A 27920-nucleotide genomic window follows, 5' to 3' on the forward strand; every position below is an offset into this window, starting at 1 on the left:
ACTGTGTGATGTTTCTCCTCTTGAATTTTGTGATGTATTATTAGGCCAACCATACTTGTGGAAGCAACATGCTGTGTATGAGTCTAGGCCTCACACTGTTATTATTACTTTGGGTGATAAGTTGTATAGGATACCGAAGGTAACACCACCTACCACCATTTCTATGATTAATACGAAGCAATGCAGTAAGATCATTTACAAGACCAGGAAATTTGTTTTCCTTATGATTCACCCTCATGGAAAGAAGAGATTGTGGCCACGACCTCCAAATAGGGCTCCTTCGCACGGAAACAACAGATGGATAAGGTTGTGGAGGAGTACAAGGACATCTTCACCTCACCCACAGGGGTACCTCTACACTGTCAAGTCAAGCACTCCATCGATCTGACCCCGGACGCGCCACTACCCAATGGACCGATCTATCGACGCTCTATTTTGGAGAACGATGAAATCAAGAGGCAGATTTAGGAGCTGTTGCAGAAAGGGCACATCAGGCCAAGTTCATCACCCCGTGGGAGCCCGATCATGTTGGTACAGAAGAAGGATGGGACTTGGAGACTCTGTATTGACTATCGAGCACTGAACAAGATCACTGTCTGGAACAGGTATCCAATCCCATGGATTGATGACCTTCTGGACTAGCTTAAGGGGGCCAAATATTTCAACAAGATTGACTTGAAGTCTGGTTATCACCAGGTACCGATCGAACCCTTTGATGTGTGGAAGACTGCCTTCAAATCCAAGGAGGGCCTTTTCGAATGGCTGGTCATGCCTTTCGGGTTGAAAAATTCCCTCGCAACCTTCATGAGGTTGATGGAAGACATCTTGCGACCCTTCACCAACTCATTCGTGGTGGTGTATTTGGATGACATTCTGATCTTCAGCCAGAGTTGGGAAGAGCACCTCCACCATATTTGACAAGTCCTCCAAACCTTGTGACAACACAAATTGTGTTCCAATTTGGAGAAATGCACTTTTGGTATGACCTAGGTTCAATATCCGGGGTACATCATTGATGAGAGAGGTGTGCATGTGGACCCAACCAATATACAAGTCATTCAAGATTGGCCAACCCCAATCACTCTAACAAAGATTTGCAGCTTTCTCAGCCTTGCCAACTTCTACTACAGGTTCATGTTGGGGTTCTCTCATATCACTTGGCCCTTGAGTCAAGTCACCAAGGGAGGAGTGAAAGAAAAGTTCTTTTGGTTTGAATCCCAACAAGAGGCGTTTGTAAAGTTGAAGCATCACGTCTTCTCTACACCAGTGCTCACATTACCGGACCTGCAACAACCATTTGAGATCGAGACAGATACCTCTAACTATGTTATTAATGCAGTTCTTACTCAGTAGGAGCATCCAGTGGCATATCACATTGAGACACTTTCAGACATAGTCCGAAAGTATCCCACCTAAGAAAAAGAGATGTATTCCATTGTGCACGGCCTGCCAACAATGGAAACATTACATTATGAGGAAGGAAACAATCATCCACATAGACCACCGACCCTTGCAGTTCATACAGACACAAGGGAAGTTGCAGAATGATCACCATCAAAAATGGTCCACATAACTGCAACATTTCCATTTGAACATTAAGTACAAGAAGGGAAACACCAACAATGTTGTAGACTACCTCAGCCGACCGCTGGTCATGGCGCTGACCACTGTGCTCAGCTCTTGTGGGCACGAGATAGCGGGGTGGACACATCTTTACAAGAGCGGTCCATAATTCGACAACACATACCAGACACTCCTGGAAGGCAAGCAAATTCCAAATTTTCACCTCCGAGATGCATTATTATGCCATTTGGGACACCTATGTGTTCCTTCAAGTGAGTGTGCCAAGATGATTTAGGAGGCACACTACAGTTGGGTCACTGGACATTTCGGGTTAGAGAAAATAGTGGCAGTGTTGTAGAAGTATTTTTATTGGTTGAACCTTCGACGAGATGTTGGGAAGTACATCAGATTCTACACTGTTTGCGTCATTGCCAAACCAACCATCAAGAAGAAAGGCATATATACTCCTTTGCTCACCCCTAGTCGACCTTGGGAACCCATCTCCATGGATTACATGACGAGCCTTCCTTCTACTAAGCATGGCAACAACTCTATTTTCATGGTCGTCGACAAATTCTATAATATGGCCATTCTGGCGGCCTGCAAGAAGAGTATCATAGCAGAAGCCACTGCTAAGATCTTCTTTGAACATGTGTGGGTACACCTTGGGATCCCAAATTACATTATCTCAGATCGGGACAACAGGTTCCTAAGTACAGTTTGGTCAATTATCTAGTCGATGCTGGATACCAAGCTCACTAAGTCCACAGCTTTCCACCCCCAAACTGATGGCCAAACAAAGGTCATCAACAATATGATCGTACACATTCTGCACATGTACAACTCAAAGTGTCCGCACACATGGGATGAAAGCCTCTCCTATGTCCAACAAAACTACAATTAATCCCTCCATAGCTCAGCTAGCCACACCCCTTTTCAGGTGGGATTGGGATTCTAGTCACTATGTCCCATTGATGTGGCCATACAATTTGCATTGATGTGGCCATACCATTTGCAGCTACTCCGACTGATTCAGCTGATGTCAAGTTTGAAGCTGACACGACTAACAACTTCATTGAGCGCATTCAACACATCTGCCAGTAGGTCCACGACATATTGGACAGAGCCAATGCTAAGTACAAGCAACGTCATGATCAACATCGAGTGCCACACAATTTCTAGGTTGGCAGCAAAGTTTGGTTACATTTGAAGAAGGAGCACCTCATTGGGCCCCACCGAAGCTTCGCCCGCTCCGATATGGACCTTACACCATCACTAAGGTTGTAGGGGAAAATTATTTCGAGCTCAAACAATGTAAACTTTGAAACGGGAACTATAAACTCAAAACGGGAACTCTGGCCAAAAAACGCTAAAAAAACATCAAAAACAGTGCTAAAAACGAAAAGTGTGTATACTGGAACGATGGTTTTTTTTTTTTTAGGGACAATTTTGAACATGTTTTAAAAATGGCAGTGAAAATGAAATTTTCGTGCAAAATACAACTTGAAAACAAAAAAGTGATTATACTAGAATGATGATTTTTTTTTTAGGGTCAATCTTCAAAATTTAAAAAAATGCTAGTAAAATGATCCAACAACATAAAAATGACTCATAACTTCTCATTTAACACCATATGGAAATAAAAAAATTTATTTCAAGATACGATGCATACATCAGTTAGATAAACTGTCTTAAACAATTATTCAAAATCACTCATATTTTCTTGCACACCATCAGAATTCACATCTTCAGATGAGTGACTGGATGCTGACGAAGATGTTCCATATTCTTCTCTTTCATCAACTAGTTCCCCATCTGAGTCCACATGCATGCCCATCATTTCAGGTTTCAAAATTCTTCTAGATCTAAGACTGGTTTCAACAGACTCCCATCTCAACACTGTTCCTTCTGGTAACAACCTTTTTAGAATCTCTTTTGTCTTGAAGTGAAGAGTTCCTCTCTTTGTTAAATTGAAGTCATAAACAAGTATGTCAACATCCTCCAATTTCAATATGTCTGTGCGGCGATGATTTATATTCGTACCCTTTTTTTTTTTTCTTTCTGCCATTTTTTTTTGTCAACTACCATATCTGGCTTATACACACCATTGAATGGGTATGTATTTGTGGCATACCAATGTACTTCAACACTTGTAACATCCTCATTTTCTGTAAAGACCTTTATAACTTTAGCAACCCATAATGGATAGCCATTGGGATCTCCATCTGCTAGCACTGCGATCATGCAACCCTCCTTAATATCTTGTACTGAACCCCTATTAAGGTCTTCCATGGCTTCACATTGTGCACGAGATCTTCTGGAACCAATATACATCTCTCTTTCCTCTGCCTGTGAAGAATTAATAATACCTTGAGATTGTTGCTGTTCAACAATGTTTATTTCCTCATGTGCATTCGACACATTTTGTGGCCAAATAAATGGATTTTTCAAAGGTATATCTTCATTTTTTGTTGTTGAAATGATATCACTTTGATTATTGAAACATGACTCCCACCAAACTGAATCAGCAATGTCAAAGTACTCATATGTATATCTAATACATTTTTTAATTTCTTATAGGCAATCAGAATAATTTATATCTCTATTTTGTCTGCGTGCATTATGAATTTCACCAACTAATTGTAATAGCAATATTTTTGATGCAAATATTGGATGATCTGGAATGAACTTCAAAAATTGCAAACCTGATGATGGTTCCCATTCTGCAGTAGTTGAATACTTCTTGCCCCATATTAGTGTTTTCCCATCAATTTTTTTGATACGAAATTGATGTTGGAAGCTAATGTCATTAAGTTGTTCAATGCATTTCCCCTCACCATATGATCCCATAATAAACCTTCGCATGTCAACAGTTTCTTCCAACACATCAAAAGTAGGCTCTGGCATGTATGATTTCTTAATACATTCAATTAATGATGGAAAGCTCCCAACTTCCTTCCTCCTCAATGTGACTGAAAAACGACTGAACATCTGATCAATATGGTCATGAGTGTGCCCAACAAGAAGGAAACCAACCTTTACCTTTTGAAAAATTCTCAATTCAACAAGCATGTTTAGATATCCAAAAACAACCTGATTTTTGTTTTCACGGCAAGTGTTGTCCAATTGTAGATACAAAACTTCAAGAAGATTACCAGACCAATGAGAAAGCACATCATGAATTATGGTTATGGTCAGATTTGCATCATTATGAATATTTGGAGCTGTGAAGTACACCTTTGGCAACATTTTCCCATTGAAGACCATACAACCGACCAAGTGATACTAAATAAAATTTTCCTCCTGTAAATTTTTGGGTGTGCGAACAAAATGTGGTAAAAGTGTTTTCTTCTGGTCCATACCATCAATTATCAAACCAAAATATTTATTCGGATTATCATAACACTTCTTTCGATGATTGTACAACATTTTCCTTTCATTTGTTTATTGTTTGCGATGCTCCTGAAGTTCTTTGATAATTGAATCTACACAACATAAAAGAAAGCCATTAAGAAATATGTTTTCATACTTGATGAATATACAATTTTAAAAGTTAAAGTTATGAATGCTTACCTCTTTTTGACCCTTCACATTTGTCCCTTTTTTATTTAAGAGAAGCACATGTACTGCAAATCCCCATCCTTGTCTTCTTAGGAATACGGACATTGTTGAATTCTTTCTTCCATACCTTCACAAGATATTGATATGTAATAAACCAGCCATGTCCCTCAACACCTTCTGCATATTCTTTGTATAAGTTGTAGATTTCTCGTCTTGAAAAATTATCTGGAATATGTATTGTCTCTCTATTTGGCATTCACTATCCATGCTTTGAAAAGAAATCTTTCATCCATGACATTGCAGTATTTAATAATGGCCCAAACTGTCTTTTATGACGTACTTCAGAATAAAATGTGGGATTCTTTTCCAAATTTTCTTGAATTCTCGAGAGATGAAAATTCTCATTCGAATGAAACATTTTGAAAGCTTTTCTACAGATAAATAAAGTTCTAATATGATAATCATAACCTGACAATGTAGATTTCATGCACCCAACTAAATATGAATTTTGCATGCTTTTATTCATTGACAAATATCTCTTCCTGCTCTAATGCAAATTTGAAATCCATATGTTTCAAGCAATCTTTTTGGCAACATTCACTTGAAATGAGTGTGCTGATAGAACTTCTTCTCGTCAGATATTCTGCTCTACCCCTTGTATAACTAGAACATCTTGCATTGATACGAAAAGGTCTGCTCCTACTCCTCGATACAATATTTCTTGGCAACATCTCCATCATTGGATCATCATTTGTATAAGGATTTTCATCATCATTAAGAGGAATGTTATCCACACTATGATCAGTTGTGCTTTTCAAACACTGACTTGGAGGATATTCTTCATCTTCCCCTTCTTCAGTGCTACTGTCATAGTCCTTAGAATTCGGACTCAATGGAAAATTTGACTCGATGTTTATTGGATATTCTTCCTCATGTGCATTTTCAGTGCTGCTCTCATAGTCCATAGAATTAGGACTAAGTGCATCATCCTGTCCTTCATCACTGCTACCTTTATACTCATTAGAATTAGGACTAAGTGCATCATCCTGTCCTTCATCACTGCTGCTCTCATAGTCCTTAGAATTAGGACTAAGAGGACATTGTGACACTCCATTCTTTTGAAATTCATCATCACGCTCTTCATCACTGTTGCTCTCATAGTCCTTAGAATTAGGACTAAGTGGACACCGTGACACTCCATTCTTTTGAAATTCATCATCCCGCTCTTCATCACTGCTGCTGTCATAGTCCTTAGAATTAGGACTAACTGGACATCGTGACACTCCATACTTTTGAAATTCATCATCCCACTCTTCATCAAAGCTGCTCTCATAGTCCTTAGAATTAGGACTAACTGGACACCGTGACACTCCATACTTTTGAAATTCATCATCATGCTCTTCATCACTGCTGCTCTCATAGTCCTTAGAATTAGGACTAAGTGGACACTTTGACACTCCATTCTTTTCAAATTCGTTATCACGCTCTTCATCACTACTGCTCTCATAGTCCTTAGAATTAGGACTAAGTGGACACCGTGACACTCCATTCTTTTGAAATTCGTCATCATGCTCTTCAACATTGTTGCTCTCATAGTCCTTAGAATTAGGACTAAGTGGACACCGTGACACTCCATTCTTTTGAACTTCACCATCATGCTCTTCATCACTGTTGCTCTCATAGTCCTTAGAATTAGGACTAAGTGGACACCGTGACACTCCATTCTTTTGAAATTTGTCATCAAGCTCATCATCACTGCTGCTTTCATAGTCCTTAGAATTCAGACTAAGTGGAATCTGTGACTCTTTATTTATTTGAAATTCTCCATCCCCTCTTTCATCAGTGCTGCTCTCATAGTCCTTAGGATCAGGACTAAGTGGAAGAATTGACTTTCTATTCATAGTGGAAGAATTCCCGCTATATTCATCCATATGAATAGAGTTGTTACGCGATGAAGATGTTGATGCTGTATAAATCAAAACTTCACTATCAGGACAATCCATCCCTTTCAAATAGAAGATGTTGAATGATACAAATGGAGAGTCTCCTAAAGATATTATATATCTTAGAGAATGAAATTTTCCCTCAAAAAATTTCCCCCCCAAAAAGTTTTGCAAAAATATTTCCCTCCTAAAAATCTGTGAGATTTATTTCTCTTCATTATTTTATTCTACAATTTAATGAAAAATGTAAACTAATTTTTTTTTATGAAATAAATCATTAAAGTTAAAATTGTAAACTACAACTTCTACCTAAATTATTTTAATAGTCAAAGTATATAATATTTACTAAACAATTGAATGTTTTTTTTAATTTTTATAATACATTCTGAAACAAATTAATCCCACATTCACCCCGCTGTAAAACAATTCCATAATATTCGCTTTATCATATTTTCCTTCATCGCCATAAAAAAATTAACATTTTAACATTTTAATTTTTTAAAAAACTAATTAATCCCACATTCACCGTATGGTAAAACATCTCCGTAATTTCACCTATATACTAAATTCCATTATCACTATTACTCACATTACATCAAGGTTTTCTGAGGTTCGTTGAAAGACTTGGAGCGAATTTGTGGAGCAGCTACATTGCTATCAACAACATATTCAATGAAGAATTCTCGCAATTGAAAGGTCAGTTAATTTTTTTTCCTTGAAAATTCTCATATTAAATTAGTTTAATGAAGTAGAATTTTTTTTTAAGATTAATACTTTTTGTCAGCCAAATTAACCAATATTTCCATCGTGAGCATGGTGGGCCCAACAAAGCTGGGCACCCCCATCCTGCAATCGGTCGGCCACCCGCCCCCTCCGCACACCCTACCGGCCCCCTCCCCCCAAACTCCCCGACGTTGTCCTTCCGCCCAGCCCACCCCCACCTCTCCCACCGCTACCCCCTACCCCCCAGCCACCTTCCCCCCCTCACGCCGCCCGCACCCCACCCCGCAATCGGCTGGCCACCTCACCCCATCCTTACCCCCTTCCACTCCACCCCTACCCCCCTTCCCCCTACCCCGTACCCCCTAACCCTCATTCCACCGCACCCCCCAACCCCTGCGCCCCTTACCCCCATCCTACCCCACCCCCCAACCCCTGCCTCCCTTACCCCCCACGCCATCCCTACCCCCCGCACCCTCCCCTACCCCCTGTCCTCCGTTCCCCACCCCACTCAACCAACCACCGCTACCCACTCCCTCACGCCCCCTCCACCGACCTCACCCTCTCACCTGCCCGACCCTATCCCCGCCTTCCCCCCCACCACACCACACCCAACCTCCCCCTCCTCTCCCTCGGCCACGCCTACACCCGACCTCTCTCCCCTCTTCCCCGCCCACCTTACCCCACCACGCCCCACCACCCCTCCCTCGCCCACCGCTACCCCCACCCCCCAGCACCCCTCCCTCACCCACCCCTACCCCCGCCCTCTGCCCCCTCCCTGCGCCACCCCGGCGGCCCGCCTGCCCGCCCAGGGTGGCCGTCCGATTCCCAGAGTCGGACAGCCACCTCGGGCGAGCGGGCAGGCCGCCGGGGTGGCGTGGGGTGGGGCGGTCGCGCCCCAGAATCGGACGGCCACCCCTGGAGGGTGGGCGGGCCGCCGGGGTGGCGCAGGGTGGCGCAGGGTGGGGCGGCCGCGCCCCACCCCGCACCACCCCGGCGGCCCACCCGCCCACCCGCCCGGGGTGGCCGTCCGATTCCCAGAATTGGACAGTCACCTGCCCGGCACCCCACCCCGCGCCACCAATCGGACGGCCGCCTGCCCGACACCCCACCCCGCGCCACCCCGGCTGCCCGCCCACTGCCGGGGTGGCGCAGGGATGGGGCGGACGGCGGGGGGCGGAGGCCGGGGGTAGGGGTGGGCGGGGGGTGGGGTGGTTGGTTGGGTGGGGTGGGGGAAAGGGGGGCAGAGGGTGGGGTGGATGGGGTGAGGCGGGGGGGAGGGGGGCGTAGGGGTGGCCGAGGGAGGAGGGGGAGGTGGGGGCGTGGTGTAGGGGGGAGGGCGGGGGTGGGAGAAGGGGGGCTGGAGGGTGGGGTGGATGGGGTGAGGCGGGGGGGGAGAGTGGCCATAGGGGTGGCGGAGGGAGGAGGGGGAGGTGGGGGCATGGTGTAGGGGGGAGGGCGGGGGTAGAGGTGAGCGAGGGAGGGGGACGGGTCAGTGGAGGGGGCGTGAGGGAGGGGGTAGGCGTGGATGGTTGGGTGGGGTGGCGGAAGGGGGAGCGTGGGGTGCGGTGGGGGTTGGGGGGAAGGGGGGTACGAGTGGGGAGGAGTAGGTGGGATGCATGGGCGGTAGGAGGTAGGGGCGGGGTGGAATGAGGGTTGGGGGGCGAGCAGTAGGGGGGGCGTGGGGGGTAGGGGGAAGGGGTGGAAGGGGGGTAACGGTGGGGTGGTGTGGCCGTCCGATTGCGGGGTGGAGTGGGTCAGTTGGGGGGGCGAAGGGGGGTGGCGTGGGGGTGAAGGGGGGTAGGGGAGCGGGTGTGGGGGGATAGGGGGTGGGGAGGGGGGCATGGGGGGAAGGGGCGGAAGGGTATGGGGGGGCGTGGGATGGGGGTTGGGGGGCGAGGGGTGTGGGCGGGGGTGTGGGGGGTAGGGGGAAGGAGTGGAAGGGGGGTAAGGGTGGCGTGGGGTGTTCGTTCGATTGCGGGGTGGGGTGGCTCGGTTAGGCGGGGAAGGCGGGGGGGGGGGGAAAGGGGGGTTGGGGGGCGATGTGGGGGGTAGGGGGTAAGGGTGGGGTGCGATGGGGATGGGGGGGTGAGAGGTCGGGGGGGACGTCGGGGGGAAGGGGCAGGGGGATAGGGGGCAGGGGTGGAAGGGAGGTAAGGGTGGGGTGGGGTGGCAGGGTCGGGTGGGGTGGCCGTTCGATTGCGGGGTGCGGTGGGTCAGTTGGGGGGGGAAAGGGGGACGCTGGGTGGGGAAAGGGGGGTAGGTAGGGGGGCGTAGGGGGGAAGGGGGGTAGGGGTGGGTTGGCACGAGTGTTGGGGGGGTAGAGGGTGGGGGAGGCGTGGGGGGTAGGGGGAAGGGTGTGGTGGGGTGGCCGTCCGATTGTGGGGTGGGGTGGCGTGCGGTGGGTCAGAGGGGGGTGGGAGAGTGGTTGGCTGGCGGGTGGGGTGGGGTGGGACAAGTGGGCGCCGGGTGGGGCGTGAGGGGGTGGGGAGGGGGGTGGAAAGGGGCGGCAGTGGGGAAGTGGGAAGGGGCGGTGTGAGGGGGTGGAGTGAGGGGTAGAGGGGGTGGAAGGGGCGGGCGTGAGGGGGTGGGGGGAGAGGTGGTAGAGGGGAAAGGGGCGGGTGAGAGGGTTGGGGGAAGGGGCGAGTAGGGTGGGGGATGCGGGGAGTTGGGGAAGGGGTGAGCGGGAGGAGGGTGACGGGTGGAGGGGCTGGAAGGGGTAGGCGTGAGGGGGTGGGGGAAGGGGGCATGTAGGGAGGGGGGAGAGGTGGGCGTGTAGGGAGGGGGTGTGGGGGCGGAAGGGGTGGGCGGGCCGCCTGGGTGGTGCGGTGAGGAGCTGCCGCAACCCCATCCTGCGCCACCATGGCGGCCCGCTCGTCCGCCCGCGGAGGTTGCGTGATTCTCGGAATCGCCCGCCACTCCGCAGATGGACGGGGTGGTGTCGGTGGGCTTCTGCCATTTCTTAGTGTTAATATTTTTTTAATTTCAATTATTTGATTATACAAATTAAAAATTTATGATATATTTTCGTTGTGGATTTAAGTTAATATGTTTTCGTTATTTACTGATTTATGTGTTTCTATTTTTAAGGAAAATGGCATCAAAGAAGATTTCTGTGAATCTTTCTGGACCAAAGACTCTTAAGGGTGCATCTTCAAAAAACATTGGTGAACGAACTCCACTTGAGCTCATGGCTACAAATCTTTCAAGTGCCTTAAATGATAAGAAAATGATTTATGACTGGAAGAATTCAAAAGAGGTGAAATTCCCATCAAGAATCTGGTATGTGAAAGAAAGAGAAAGCCAAAATGTGAATATATATCTATATATTTATATATCGAATGATAATGGAATTTTTGAGCTGATGGGAAGAGTCATAGATATGTGTTCGGTACCAGACACTGAAGTTCTTTACATACTTACAAAAGCTCCCAAGTCACATGAAAGGATTAAATATCGACTATCATATTCATTGTATGACACGAGAGAGGTCTCTACAAAGTTGTGTAAACAAATCGTAAATGAGATGAAACAAAACATCGTAAGTATTGTTATTTATATTTGTATTTTGCGTTCTTGAAAGTGTCTTGCTATAATTTTTTAACTTTGTTTTTATTGACATATGATATTTTGTTTGGCATAATTTTGTTGAAAGTTGTTCAATTAGGTTGGGAGGCATTCATTTCTTAGAGCATGATATCATGAAAGTTGTCAGCAGTTTTTACTCAGTGTCAGAAGAAGATATGGAAAACAAGCAAAATATAGTAATTGATGATGCTACAAAACTACATCCGAAGGATAAAAAAAAAGGCCTCTAGTGGATAATCTAGCAAGGGTAGACAAGTTACTTTTGAGGATGATGAAGTTGAAACTGACAGTGAAGCATATGTTTTTGTTACTGAAGATGACATTGGAACTGAGAAGAACCGTAAAAGACCAAAAGTAACAATGCCCAAGAATAAATCTGTTGAGAATGTTATGACGAAGAAAAGTAAAGTTGAAGATTTTGAAGTAGTCATTACCAGCAGTCAAGAACCTAGTGAAACTTCAAAAGAAAACAAAGAAATCGTTACACCAGGAGCTGATTTAGAGGATGGCATTATCAAAACAAAACAAAATGCCATTCGACAGAATTTGACAAAGAAAAACTTAATTGATGGTGGTCGTACATTTCAGCTTAATGTCAGACAAACCTATAAGGCAAGTGAAGGACAATGTCAATATCAAGTCAGAAAGCCACACCATCTGCATGTTCACAACTTGAAGACATTGATGAGGTACAATCCATATGCTCATGTGGTTAATTATGTGCTTCTTGTTGATCTAGTTCAAGTTCCCAACAAAGAAGCATTTGATAAGTCAAAATGTTTTGAATACAATTATTATGTGCTTGGGGGGAACCATTCTGTAGAAGCTCAAAGACAATTGATGGAGGAATATCCCAATAACCCACGTTTTGAAACAATGAAATGTATCATTTATGCTGATTTATCGGATACAAAAGAAAAGTTAGTGGCATGGGATCATAATTCAGATAATGAATATAGGATGTCTATGACTTTCATCAAAAGGGTTAGATTTATTCATAGTGAATTTCAAGAAAAATGTGGTGGGGATAGGATAAATGTTACTGCAGATTTCCGAAGGGAATGTTGTATGGAAATAGGCTATCAAATTGAAGAAAAACCCAATTCAAAAGGTGGAAAACGCAACCTTCCTAGTGATATATTCAGAGGTGTTGATAACATTTTCCAATTGGCATTTAGAACTTGAGATATTTGGAAGTTGTTTGATGAGATTTTTAGCATGTGGGAAAACATTGGCATTAAAAACCAGAAGGTCAAAAAGTCTAAGCCATTGATATGTGGCGGCAGTAAATCAGCTCCTGAATTGAAGCAGCGTCTAGAAGATATGACTATCACACGAACAATGCAAGGAGTAAAAGATGGAAAATTTTGTTAAACCAATATTATCTCGTGTGAAGTCAGGGGAATTATCATTGGAGGAAATGTCTGAGGAATTTCAAAAGTAAGTTTGTTGAATTATTTTTATTTATTTCTAGATTATAATTTTCTTTTAAATAAAACATGTTGTTTTTGGTAGTATTTGTTATACATATCATTATATTAACTTTTTGTTACTTTATCTATGCAGTCACAAAGTTTACATGAAAATTCAAGAACAAATGGTTAAATTGTTGAATGAAGATAGTTGGGATGATGTTGTATGCAACTATCTAGATTCAAGTTCTACATCAACATTAAAAGCTTTTTATCTTGCATTTAAAAAGGTATCTTGATTTACACATTCATTTTTATTCATTTGTGTACTATTTTTAATTTATAACTTACACATATATTTGTTTATTTTATAAAAGATGAAGAAGGATGATAATGGAGTGCCAACTAGCTTTAGAACCTTTATTGAAAAAATAAAGATCGAAAGACTAAGGAAGCAGCGTATTAAGAATGTTGAACTTGATCCAACTCTGGCTCATTTCATTTGGAATGGGCTAGACACTATTCAATATCAAGTAATACAAGGCGACTGTGAAGACGTTGCTAAACTCATACCTAAAAGGGAGTATGCCCTAGTTATTGCAGATATTCCCCATGGTTTCAATATTCTAAACATTGACTATGATAGTGACCCTTATACTTATCAAGCTCTTAGTAAAGTGGTTGCGGGATTTGTAGAAGTCACGTCATCACCATTATGGAGATTTGTGACATTTCATTCAAACACACAATTGGCAATGATATTGTCAAGCTTCAAAGGGAAAACAAATTCAAGGATGCAACTTACATGGCAAGACGTTTAAAATGTATATTTGATTAATGTTGAAAAATTCATTTATGTACAAGTTGATTGAACTTTTACTATTTCATGTTATAGGCAAAAGTCAAATCTTCTTAACCGTGAAGATCAAGTATTTATAAATGATTGTGAGTTCATTCATATTGATAGTTGGGTAAAAGATGATAGCTATATGTTTATGAGTTTCAATCGGGTAGACAGAAAGAGTCATAGTCAAATACTGACTTATGATGCTGTTGTGAGAAAACTAACATATGAAGACAAAGAAGCAAAAAGAGAGATAGTTAACATTTATCAAAAACCACAATTATTGATTAACTATCTTATAGACATATGTTCAAATGAAGGAGATTAGGTTCTGGATTTATTTTCTGGCTCAGGTAAGTTTTATTATATAGAATTGAATTTCAATATGTTATTTTTTAATTAATATGTCATTGTACTAATTTACTTCATTATTTCTTTTGTGCTTGATAATTAGGTACAACACTAGCATGTTGCCTTCAAAAAGGAAGAAATTGCATTGCAATTGAAAAAGATCCATTACAGTGCAATTTCATTCAGCAAAGAATTAATGCTCTTCAATTTCTTCCAGATGCAATGCAAGAAATTGGGTTGAAGAAAGGGGATTTTAGTGAATCACGTGTGGCAAAAAAGGCAAAGGAACCTCAACCACCATTACATGGGATGTTTGGAAAGACATACATTGGGAGATTCACAGACATCAAAGATCCATTAGAAGACGAAAATGAGCAAAAGGAAGCAGAAAATATTGTGGAAGAAGACAATGATAAAACTCTAGAGGACGAAGAGTTTGGATTACGTGACATTGTTGATTAAATTTAAGTTATGCTTGGAAATCAAGCTCATTTTTTGTAACTATTAAGTAGTTATACTTGCAATGTTTTGACTTTGACATTTTATGAGAAGAATATACACTCAATTAAGGTTGTTATGCGTGTAATATGTGATTTTCGCATTAATTTTTAAGTTAATCATTATTTTTTGAAAAAAAAGTGATTATTAGTATTTTTTTGGCATGAAATTCATAAAAAAAAACTATTATTTAACTATTTTTAGTTAAAATTTTCGTATAAAAATTGTGATTTTCGCATGTCAATTGTAGCAAAAAATGATCAAAACGTGTAGTTTTTTAGTTATATTTATGTTAAAATGGCTATTTTTATGTCCATTGTTAAAAAATATTGTTTTTTAGAAACAATTATTTCTTGTGGATTGAAAAGTTAATTAACGATGTATAAATATGTAGAATATCGAAAATTCAAAATATCGATCTTTTTCTTTAAATATGCAAAACAATAAAAACCTCACTACAAAAAAAATAAAATTAAAATAAAAACAAGAAAATATGAAGAAAAAGACCACTTAAAAAATTATTAAATTTACAAAATAATTATTTACATTTCATACATTAGAAAAAAGAAAAAAAAGAAAAAAAGAAAAAGCCTTTTAAAAAAAGGGCCTGGTGTAGAATTACCACATTTTTAAATCAGCATAAAAAACACTACCATTATAAAACACAATGTACATAAAAAAATTTATAGTGCCAAAAACTAAGCTCTAAAAAACACGTGCGCTCTGCATCACCCTTTTCAAAATTAGGTCACTTTTTTGCTATATCTACAAAACAGGTAACAGTATGAGTTCCCATTTCAAAGTTTACATTGTTCTCAACATTCCACCATTCCTTAGCCTGCACCCAGTGTTTAATGTGGACCGCCTTCGACCATACTTTCCACCTTCACTGGACACATCAAACATTGCAAAACAACTCACGCCAACAGAGTTAAACCCAGATTGCATGGAACATGCCACAGCTGATCGAATCATGGACACACAGATCAAGAATAATCGCAAACTACGTATCCAACTGTATCGGGTTGTCAAACTTGATCAACTTCTGCACCAAGGAAAGTGGCTTACTAGGGACTGAGTTCAGCAGAAGTTTCCCCATTTCATGGAGGCACTCAACGCAATGGGGACCATTGCTTCCTGAGATGGGATCACTGATCTAGGTGGATATTGGTGGCCACACACCTATTCCACTTGGACCCCCACCACTATTTCTTTCAGTTTTTCAGTTTCCTTAATTGTAGCACAATTTACTATTTTTGGCAGTTTTTCGGGTCCTGGGCTTCTAGAGCCATTTTGAGGCCCTAAACGACACTTTTTGGAAAACAGGAAATCATGTTTGCAGTCGAAAGTAGTATTCCTCGGATAGATATTTCTATCAAGGTATTGTGCATGTCAAACAAAGATCGTATGGCAAAGTTACGACCCGGGGAAGTTGATGTACCAATTTACCCAAATGGGGCCCATAGTTTTGGCGCTTCATCTTCTAGGGTTAGGCTTTTGGATGTTTAGGGTTTTCCATTGTTTTTCAATAATAAATAGGCCTTCGAGCCTCATTGTAACACAGTTCAAAGGCATGTAGCTGCCACATCTCTTCCTAGAGATAATCTACCATCGCCTGAGCTAGTTTATTTCCATTATTGTATGTAAGAATATTTCAGTTCTTTGATATGAATGAAATGAATTTTTATTTCTGCTGCATCTATGTGTATATATGTATTTCTGTATTTTGTTGTGTTCCTGCATAAGTCTGGATCAGTGAGCTTTGTCAATGTGGCCGACTCATCTAGGACATCAGTTAAATCTCAATCGTTATGGATGTGGATGTGTGATAGCTCTTCGAAATGCCCTTGGATGACCAAGGATGCCTCTACTAAGACGACATAAACAAACCAATTTGGTTTTCTACAAGCTCGAATCACAACAAAGACAAGGTTCTCCAACGGATTAATTATTTCACGCAACCTTCCCATCCTCTGGAGGAAGTTATTGACTCTTGGCCTGAAGAAATAGTAGGTCACAGGTAATCAACAAAATTTTATTTATTACAAATATCTAAGGCAAAACACTAGAATTGATTAATTTTAACCCAATATGCAAAGATGTAACTGGTTTGACTTGAGTCTTTGTTACAGAGATATTGCGGGCAAGTACGCTGGTGAAATGAGAGCGTTGATATTAAGGCTGTTGGCTGCAATTTCAGAAGCTCTAGAGCTAGATTCCGATTACTTGGACAAAATTCTTGGCAAACATAGCCAACTGATGACTCTAAATTACTATCCTTCATGCCCAAACCCAGATCTTACTATTGGTTTAGCAAACCATTCAGATGCAAGTGCCCTCACTGTGTTAATGCAAAGCGATGTCAGTGGCCTGCAAGTATTCAAAAATGGAAAGTGGGTTGCTGTAGAACCCATAGCTAACGCGTTTGTGGTCAATTTGGGAGATCAAGTACAAGTTAGAAAGAATGAGCATATGTATATAGTCATTTTTTCTGTGTATGCAAGAATTTGGTAGTATTCATTCAATTTGATTAGTGTGTGATTTGAATATAATAGGTTGTGAGCAATGGGAGATTTAGGAGCGTGGAGCATCGAGCAGTAAAAAATATGTACAGTGCACGCATATCAGTTGCCACTTTCTATTTGTCTGAAGACAATGTCTTTTATTGCTCCTGCAACGAGCATGGTGGATGAACAACACCTGGCTTTGTATAGAGGATACAAGTTTGAAGAGTTTTTGGGAGCTTTCTAGAACTACAGATTAAAGAGAAAGAGTGTGGTGAATCGTTTTCAAGATCTAGTAAAAAATTATTCTTGTTAGTTGGTGGATCCATCTTGATTTTGAATAGCCATTTTCCTTTGCATTCGACATATGCGTCCACCATGGACATGCTATTTCAATGCACATAATAATCCAATTGTCGGCATATTTGTGATGTGGAAGTTTGGTATAACAAGATGTATACATTGACTTTAATAATGCAATTTATTTCAAATTACAATCTTCTTGAATATGTTTAAAAACATTTTTATATATACCTAAATTTAAAAGTTGGCTTGATATGCATATTAACGTTGACGTCAAAGGTTGAATTATTATTATTATTTTACATTCAGTTGAGATGTGTCTCATTTTCGAAACTCTGAAGTGTATGAGGAGTTAAATTTCTTGAAGATATAAATAAGATTTTAAAAGAGAAATGTAAATTAGGTGTATAGTTGGTAGAATGGGTTGTTAATTTTTTATGATCAAATTTCATAGAATTTTTAAATATTTAAACAACTATGATGTGGATTATTTTGATATTAGTAATTTTAATTTTAATTAATATATTTAAGAGGTGATTTCTTTTTGATAAAGAAATAAAATTGTTAAAAAATAAAATTATATACCAGTTTTACAAACAAGTATGATGTGGACTAGCTTAGTATTAGTAGTTTTAAGTTTTTCTTTATATTTAAAATGATTTTTTTCATAGAAAAAATATATTTTCCGAAAAAACTTTAAGAATATATATATATTAATTAAAAATAATTTTTTTATTTATAAAATATTATTAAATAATAATAATAATAATAATAATAAGTTGCATCTCTCTTTTTTATTATGGTTTATTTTAATTTTTAAAATAACATTTATTTTATTTTTCTACTTAATTATAAATAATAAATATTTACGTTATAAAATATTAAAATTCTGATTGTATCTTTTATTACTTTCACTAAGGTTATAATAATAAAATTATATACCTTTCAAAACCATTTAATCTTATTCTCATATATGGGTTTAGATATTATCTTTAATTACAACTTAACTTTTTACATATAAAGAATTTATCATTACTTATAGAAATGAAATAAAGATATTTTTTTTTTTTTTTTTTTTTTTTTATTTATTTATTTTTTTTTATAAAATTATAAAATGTGAATATTAATAAAGAATAAAGATTTTGATAGTTTTTATTAAAATAAGATAACATTATTTTTGGCGAGATAATAATTTTTCATATCTTAAAATGCATTTTTAAATGTATAAATGAATTCAATCTTACACTCATATTACATTCATATTGTATAGATTTAACAATTCAAAGTTACAATTTTGATAAATTTATATAAACCAAACAACTCAAATATATAGTTTTAATAAATTTTAAACAAAATTAATAAAAAGATGTATTAAAAAACATATATATATATATATATATATATATACACACACACACACACATACACATACACATACACATACACATACACATATAAAGTGTAAGCAAGTCAAAATTCTTTATATTATGAGGAATTTACATAAAGTACAAGTATGGAAAAACTGGAATATATAGTGTCCAAGATGAGGCGTTGTCTGCAAAAAGGAATTTATATTCTGAAGTGAGCTTAAGAAAGACCATCTACCCATGAGAAGGAAACCATGTGGTCTCTTAGTGTTGAAAATAATAGCGAGAAAGGGTTCCTTGATTTGTGCCTTAATCAAAGGAATCATAACGAGCTTTTCCTTGAGCATGCACGAGTTAGGAGCTAATTCCTAAAAAATAGGACGGTTTCCTAAAATTTAGGATGAATTCCTAAAATTTAGGAAGTGTTCATGAAGAAATTAACTCATGTGTCAAAGTGGAAGGTTAAGTTATCAGTCTTCTAGTGCGAGTTAAGTGAGGAAAACAACTTGTGGTTGAGTCTCGAGAGATAAGACTAGTTGCATGAGTCGTTAACTCATGCTAACTCAAACAATCACAAAACTTAAACCCCTTAATTAGAAACTCACCAAATTTGGCCATTCGAATTGCTTTAAAGGGAGGAACGAAGACATAGATTTGATCATTGTCTTGTGAGCATTGAGTTGGTGAGACAAGACAATAGAGCTCACTGGTTTGTAAGAAGGTTGCACACGGTTGTGTGTGGAGTTTGTGAGAAGAAGAGTGCGCAAAAGAGGCTTGTGCACAGATTGATAGAGGGAAATAATGATCAATAGTCTTGCAAGGGTTTCAAGCTTAGATCAAGCAAGAAATACAAGTGTGTTTTTTAGATTGAAACAATTGTATTTGCAAGAGATCAATTGCTCAATTTCTAATAATAAAATTCTAAAGTAAGTAGAGGGTTTTCCTAGTTGGGTTCCTTAGAAAGAAATAGTGTTTGAATTGTGTGACCGTGATTTATTTTTTTTCCTATTTTGTTGCAAAGTTTAGTAGAGAAATTTTGTGTCTATATGAAAAGGAAGTGTTTTTCATATTGTTCATATTAGTAGATTAGAATTTCGTGGATTTTCTACACTTGAAGAGTTTTGAGACAAAATTAAAATAGAATTGGCCCATAGCAAAATAGATATGACTGACACTAAGAAGACATGGACAACAAAACATCATAGAAATCTAGGAAGCAACAAAGGCTAAGTCATCCTTTCCTAGGATTTTAGCGAGCCTAGTTGAGTTCGTCCGTTGCATGGTCATACTGGTTCTAGTCGTGTTAAACATGATCACTTTGTGCCTTGTCATGTTGTGCCTTGTCCCTCCAAGCCTAGTCTTACTATTCAAGGTATAGGACAGGGTCATCAAATCCTTCAAGAAGCCATGAGGGGTTCTCCCACTCAACAACCACAATTTCAATGTAGGTGTCTTCCTCCTTCTGAGAGGTTTCGCCTTGTAGGAATTTACAGGGTAAGTTCCTCAGAAAGAACACCAAAAGGACACCGCTCACAACCAGATCACAGATCAATACACCAGTATTTTTGACGTGGTTAAAACCCTCAAAGAGGGAAACAGTCCACGACCTGTCCCAACGTGGGTACTACAGGAAATTTATTAATCAAAGAATGAAAATTTACATAAGCTTCTCTCATGCACGGATCACCCGAACAATGACCCTCCATGCGCTTTAAATAGAATTCATGGACCAATCGGGTGTCAAGCCACGGATCAAGTGTCAGTAATACTGAGGAGAGAGTGAACCGTCGGATCACTACATATCGTGACCGTTGGATTATAAGTTACAAAATGTACAACGGTAAAGAAACACACTTTACCTAACTCTATACCTAACTCTATACTAGACCAAGTTGAACTTAACTATTTCCTATGTGTCGGAATATCCTAACATCCCCCCTTAAGAACAACTTGGGATAGGATTGAAGGATTTACAAATATGACACAATAGGAGAAGGAAGGAGGCACTAGAGCCTATCCCCCCTTAGTGACAACTTCCTGAACTCCAAGCATATATCGAAGTTTAGTGAACTTCGCCTCTGTGAGAGCCTTTGTGAAGATGTCTGCAACCTGATCATCTGTTGAACAATATTGCACTTCAAGAACATGGTCATGAATGAGCTTTCTGATGAAGTGCATGTGTAGTTCAATGTGTTTGCTGCGCTGATGCTGGACTGGATCTTTGCATAGCTGAATGGCACTTTGATTATCACACCAAAGTGTGGTTGGATGCTGCTGCTCAAAGCCAAACTCTGATAGGATCTGACGAAGCCACAAGGCTTCCTTACTAGCTTCCACGGCACCACGATACTCTGCTTCTGCTGACGAAAGAGAAATGGCAGCCTGTTTCTTACAAGCCCATGTAATAGGTCCTGAACCAAGAGTGAAGACATAACCGGCAGTAGACTTCCGATCATCAGGGTCACCAGCCCAATCAGAATCAGTGAAACCAACTAATAGAGGAGCTGCTTTGGCACTGTAATGAATCCCAAACTGTACTGTACCTCGAACATAACGAAGTATTCTTTTAGCTGCTTTCCAATGACTTTCACGGGGGTTTTGCATAAAACGAGCAACAAGGCCAACAACAAAGGAAAGATCAGGACGAGTATGGGTTAAATACAAGAGTTTTCCTACAAGTTGACGGTATAAGGTAGCATCAACTTCAGGAGAAGTACAAGAGACTGAAAGTTTGACTCCAGACTGAAAGGGAGAAGGGGCTGGCTTACAGTCTTCCATGTGAAAATGACGAAGAATATCACAAGCATACTTGGACTGGGAAAGGGAAATACCCTCCTTGGATTGCAAGACTTGAAGACCGAGAAAATAGTGTAAGTGTCCTAAGTCTGTCATTTCAAATTTCTTTTTAAGGCTGGACTTCACATGGTTTATAAGGTTGGGATCACTACCAGTAAGAATAAGATCATCAACATAAAGAACAAGGATGATAAGAGAGTTGCCCACTTTCTTGGTGTAGACAGTATTGTCAGAATAACACCTAGAAAAGCCAGATTCTAAAAGAAAGCTATCCATTTTGGCATACCAAGCCCGAGGAGCTTGCTTGAGACCATAAAGGGATTTCTTAAGTCGACATACAAGGCTGGAGTCTGTTTGGATGAAGCCAATGGGTTGTTCCATATAGATTTCTTCATGCAAGTCCCCATGCAAGAAGGCAGATTTAACATCCATCTGATGGACTTCCCATTTTAAAGAGGCAGCAAGGGAAAGAACAAGGCGGATAGAGTTCATTTTGGCAACAGGGGAGAAGGTTTCAGTGTAGTCAATGCCTTCAACCTGTGAAAAGCCCTTAGCAACAAGACGAGCTTTATGTTTATCAACTTTCCCATCTGGTCCATACTTGGTTCTGTAAACCCATTTACATCTAACAAGTTTGCGTCCCTTTGGTAGAGGAACAAGATCCCATGTATCATTTGTCAACAATGAATGATATTCTTCATTCATAGCTGCTTCCCAATGTGGATGGCCTGAAGCTTCTGCAAAAGTGTCAGGATCATGATTTACTGGAGCTTGAGCCAGTAAAGAAGAGGCTCTTTCAAACTGAGAACGTGTACGTCGCTGATCTGTAGGATCACCGGCAAGATCACCTGCTGCATCCCGAGTAGCACGGACCCATCTTGGAAGTTGAGGATCCTGAGAAGGTGGGGGAGGATTATCATCCTCACTTTCATCATCTGAAGAAGAAATGTTTTCAAAAGTAGAAGAGATAGGAAGAGGTGGCACATCCGCCGGACTAGGCTCGCAGGCCGATTTATTTTCATCAAATTTTACATCTCTTCTAATGATAACATTTTTGGACTTAAATGGAATAAGTCTATAACCTTTTACATCTTCAGAATATCCAACAAAAGTACATTTCTCACTCTTAGGTTCTAAAGCTTTATGCTTTTCATCTGGAATATGGGCCCATGCTTCACTTCCAAAAACACGAAAGTGACTTACATCTGGTTTAATGGAACTCCAAGCTTCTTCTGGAGTGATATTCTTTAGAACCTTAGTAGGAGTGCGATTGATTATATAATTTGCACAATTAATTGCTTCGGCCCAAAAACTAAGACTGAGTCCTTTAGATTGCAGCATACAATTAGCCATTTCCTTTAAGGTGCGATTTTTCCTTTCAGCTACACCATTTTGTTGTGGAGTGTATGGAACAGTATGTTGCATTTGAATTCCATTTTTAGTGCAAAAGTTGATGAATGTGTTTTTAACATATTCTCCACCATTATCAGTTCTTAGCTTAAGAATTTGATGTCCAGATTGTTTTTCAACAAAGGCTTTGAAGGCCAAAAAAGTGTTAAATACTTCGCTCTTGAGTTTTAAGAAGTATACCCAAGTGCGTCTGGAGAAATCATCAATGAAAGTTAAGAAATACTTGCAGCCAGAGAATGAAGCAACAGGAAGTGGACCACATAAATCACTGTGCACAAGCTGTAAAGGGGCTGAGGCGTGCCAAGAGGCACGTTTTTCAAAACTGTCCCGATGATGTTTTCCGAGTACACATCCGGAACAAACACCATCTCTGCAAGATACCATAGGAAGACCTGTCACCATATTTTCTTTACATAGATGCTGAAGGGAGCGATAGTTTAAGTGACCAAATCGCTCATGCCAAAGTTTGCTCACTTCATCATTATGAGCAACAAATACTGAGGGAAGATTTGATGACCCAAAGTTGTGAAACTTATACAACCTTGTGGAATCATCAGCAATACCAGTAGCTAGAATCTGTTTAGGATCTCTTAGATCCTTGATTACAACATCATGAGGTGAAAATTCAACAATTTTACCTTCACCTGAATGAGTTATCTGATATACAGATAGAAGGTTGCAGGATAAGGTTGGAACACATAATACATCATTAAACTGACCATTGTCTAGATGAACAGTTCCAGTCCCTACAACATTAAGAGATCTATCATCACCAACATATATATTTTTGGTGTTACAATCATTTAAAGAAGAAAACATGGCTTGGTTTTTGGCCATGTGATAAGAGGCTCCAGAATCAATGAGCCACTCATGAGAAGGAGAAGAAGAAGATACATTTAATGCATAACCAGACTGAGATGATTGACAACGACATGCAGAAAGTGCCATTCCTGAAGATGAAGTTGAAGTTGAAGTATGCTCCACATGGATGTTATGTTTCTTCATTGCGGCTTCCAAGGCTTCCATCTTCTTAAAGCATTTAGATTCTAAGTGGCCATCTCGATTACAAAAGTTACAATGTCTATCAGTCTTCTTCCATTTGTTTTTATTGGTCTTATCATTTTGCTGAAATGATCTTTCATTTTGAGGCTGAGTTTGCTTAGGACCCTTGTTTGGTTTAGGACCATTCTTTTTAGGATATGACTTCTTAGGATTCTTTGAATTTGGTTGCTGCTGGGCGGCTAACGCTTTCTTGGAAGAGTTTCCAAGATTAAGAAGACCAAGGTGTAAGAGTTTTTCTTGTTCTCTTATTAAAGAATCACAAAAAGAGTCAAAGGAAGGGGCCTTGTAGTCTTTTCCTTGACAAATGAAAGCTTCCCTTGTAGAATGGAAGGTGGAAACAAATACAGAGTAGGCTGGTCCCAACTTAGTAAGGATGGAATAAATAAGGTTACTATCTTCTTTCTTAACCTTAACACCTTCCAAGAGATATCTAAGGGTCTTGAATTTGGACAAGAAATCTTCAATGCAAGAAAAATTATTAGGATCCAATGTAAGCAACTCATTTTCAAGTTGATGGGCTCTAATTTCATTTTTAATCCCAAAAACTTTAGTGATTTTTTCCAATGCTTCATGAGGAGTTTCAAGTTCTGCAATATGGAATCTAAGATCAGGAGAAATAGACATCCCTATCAAACCACGTGCTTGATCTTGTCTATTTTCCCATTTTGCAGCCTTGTCTTCATCTTTTGGTTTCTTCTCTTGGTCTGTGGCTATTCTGTAAAGACCTTTACTTCTAAGTAAATCTTCCATGTAGGCTATCCATTGGAAGTAGTTAGTGCTGTCAAGAATGACTTGGCATGGACTTTCCATTTTTTTAAAAAAAACTGAAGCTGAAGATGCTGAAAGTAAGTGTTCCAATGGATAGATCTCGAAAAATTAGGCGGTTTTAAAAAAAACGGCTCTGAAAAAGGCTTCCGGATGAAGAAGTTATGGCTTTTTGAAAAAAATTTGTTGAAGTTGCCGGCAAAGTGCGCGAATGTGCGGGAATGAAAAAATCTGCCCCCACAAAATGGAGACTTGAACCCAAGACCTCTACTCTCTTAAAATAGCTTTGAACCAATTGATCTATACAAAAAATTTGAGAGAGAGAGAGAGAGAGAGAGAGAGAGAGGGGGGGGCCTTGGTTTGCGTGCTTGCCTTGAGAAAGCTCTTTTTCCCTACAAAACACAAAACACAAAACCCAACACGGACATGCAAAGAAAACGAACCTTATGGCTCGAAGTTAGCTTTAGCCAAAAAACTAGATATTTTCAAAAATGAACCTTGCGGCTCAAAGTTAGCTTTAGCCGGAAACTAAATATTTTTCTCAATGTTTCTGATTTTCCAAGATCACACTAAGGTGCAGGGAAAAGAGCATACGCATGAGAAAAAAAACTTCCTTTCTGTTTCTGATTTGCCCAGATCGCACAGAGTCGCAGGGCAAAGAGCATACGCAGAAATGAAAGGTATAGATCCGGTAATAAAAAAGGCTAAATAAACAGAAACCGAAATAAGCAGAGAGAAAATAACAGTAAACTGCAAATAAAAGACTGTATACCTCCAGATCAAAAAAATGACGCAGCTAGGGCTACCAGAAACCTTTTCGCGTGAAACGAAAGGGGTTCCTCACTGGAACAGATGCTCCGAACACAACAGAGCAGTCCTCTCGGCCCGAAAGCAGTCAGAAACAGCAGATCTAGGAAACGACAGTCGGATGCAGTTCTACCGGCTTCAGATTTGGATCACCAACGGACGCGGCCCTCAAATAGCTCCGATACCATGTAGGAATTTATAGGGTAAGTTCCTCAAAAAGAACACCAAAAGGACACCGCTCACAACCAGATCACAGATCAATACACCAGTATTTTTGACGTGGTTAAAATCCTCAAAGAGGGAAACAGTCCACGGCCTGTCCCAACGTGGATACTACAGGCAATTTATTAATAAAAGAATGAAAATTTACATAAGCTTCTCTCATGCACGGATTACCCGAACAATGACCCTCCATGCGCTTTAAATAGAATTCATGGACGAATCGGGTGTCAAGCCACGGATCAAGTGTCGGTAATACCGAGGAGAGAGTGAACCGTCGGATCACTACATATCGTGACCGTCAGAGTGTAAGTTACAAAATGTACAACGGTAAAGAAACACACTTTACCTAACTCTATACCTAACTCTATACTAGACCAAGTTGAACTTAACTATTTCCTATGTGTCGGAATATCCTAACACGCCCATGGTTGTGCACGTAGCATCATTCTGGCTGGCCAAATTTTGTGCTTGCTCCACGTGGTCAAGGGAGTTGTGGCTGCCAGAGAGCTTTTGCTTCCTTTTTTGAGGACTGGAAGGTTTGTTTCCCTAATGATTTGAATTAAAAACTTTTGAACCTTCATGAGAGTTGGAGGAAGTCGGAGGAGGGGGAGGAGGGGGAAAAGGGATTCCCAAAGATCTAGACATATTCCTCAAATTCATGTGAGTGTGAACTAAATATGAATCAATTTCAACAATTCGAAATTCCACCCTCACCCTAGCTTCTTCTTGGTCCCGGAGATGTCTTCCTAGCAGGTTCTTGATGACCTAGTGGCCATTACCAATGTTCTTATGTTCCCGTGCTTCCATGGAAATGACTAAGTGACAAATGTGCATTGGCAAATCTTCGTCAAATTGTTCTTCTCCTTGACCATGCTAGGGAGACAGACGTTGACGCCCATGTTCTCTACCACCTCTCCTGGCTTGACCCCTTTTGTTGACCATGATGATCAAACTTGAAAATGCTTTGCTTATGACCTTAAGCACCATGAACCTCTCTGCCTTGCCAGATCCACAGTGTCCAGCCACCCACAAAGCGAAAAAAATAAGGGAATGAATGTCCTACTAAGTGCTAATGGCAAAATTCATGTTCTTGGCTGGGACTAAATGCCTTGTCCTATATCGGTCGCCCATATCTTGTCTGCAATGAATAAAAAAACCATCAATATGCTTAGCGAATGGCCACCACCCAACCCTTCTCATTATTAAATCAAGTAACATTTAACATGAAAAATCTACCTCTCTTCGATAAATGTGATGGTACTCTAATCCGAGAAAAAATATAAATGTTATTATTTTTATATACTTTTTTAAAATTAATTATATATATTTTTATTTCATTAACTCTTATTTTTTTATTTATTTAAATAAATAAATAAATTTTACAATAATATAATCCAGTTAATATATCACTTTATTATGATGGTTGTTAAATGAACTTGTTTTTTTTTTTTTTGAATCTAGGATAATCAGAGTTATCTTGAACAGACCCAGGATCAAATCTCACTGGCTACCACTATAAACCTAGGCTACGTGCAACAACCTGCAAGCCGCACAATAGCAGGAAACTTATGCCTCAACAAGAGCCGAGACGTCCTCTATGGGGTCACCTACTCTTCTAGCCAAGACACAACAAGTCATATATATACTCAATGAGACAGGTTGTTAAATGAACTTGTTATTAACCATTATTTCCAAAGATATAAGTACATATCAATAAAATGACTATTGCGATTGTCTCTTAGTTCAGTGACCTTGTCATGGGAATAAGCGTGCCACTTTAAAAGCGTTGGAAAAACAGAAAAAACCACTCTATAAATAGTTGAAATGTTAAACATTTATTTAAATTGAGATATCTTAATTCTAAAGTGGAAGTTGATGTATTTGTATTGATTGTGGAACGGAATAAAAAAAAATCATTTAAAAATTGACACCACCAGTGGTAAGTCTACAATTATTGATATTGTGTAAGTTATGAGTTGACGTAATTTTTAATACCACTAGTGGTAAGTGTACAGCTATTGATATTGTATAAGTTATGAGTTGACGTAATTTTTCACACCACCAGTGGTAGGTCTACAATTATTGATATTGTACAAGTTACGAGTAGACGTAATTTTTAACGGTTTAGTTGCAAGTACACGTGTATAAATCAGAAAATATTTTTTTATATTATATATATATATATATATATTACATTGTGGTTC

At 39.9% G+C, this 27920-nt stretch overlaps 1 pseudogene; it reads left to right on the top strand.

Moving 5' to 3' along the window:
• Positions 1–10649: 10649 nt before the first annotated feature.
• Positions 10650–17173, top strand: LOC149197763 (protein DMR6-LIKE OXYGENASE 1 pseudogene; annotated as a pseudogene).
• The last annotated feature ends 10747 nt before the right edge of the window (positions 17174–27920 follow it).

The sequence above is a fragment of the Pinus tabuliformis genome, chromosome 2_2 (assembly GCF_031772625.1).
Source record: "Pinus tabuliformis cultivar Carrire ecotype Pingquan chromosome 2_2, CPIR1, whole genome shotgun sequence".
NCBI classification, from domain to species: domain Eukaryota; kingdom Viridiplantae; phylum Streptophyta; class Pinopsida; order Pinales; family Pinaceae; genus Pinus; species Pinus tabuliformis.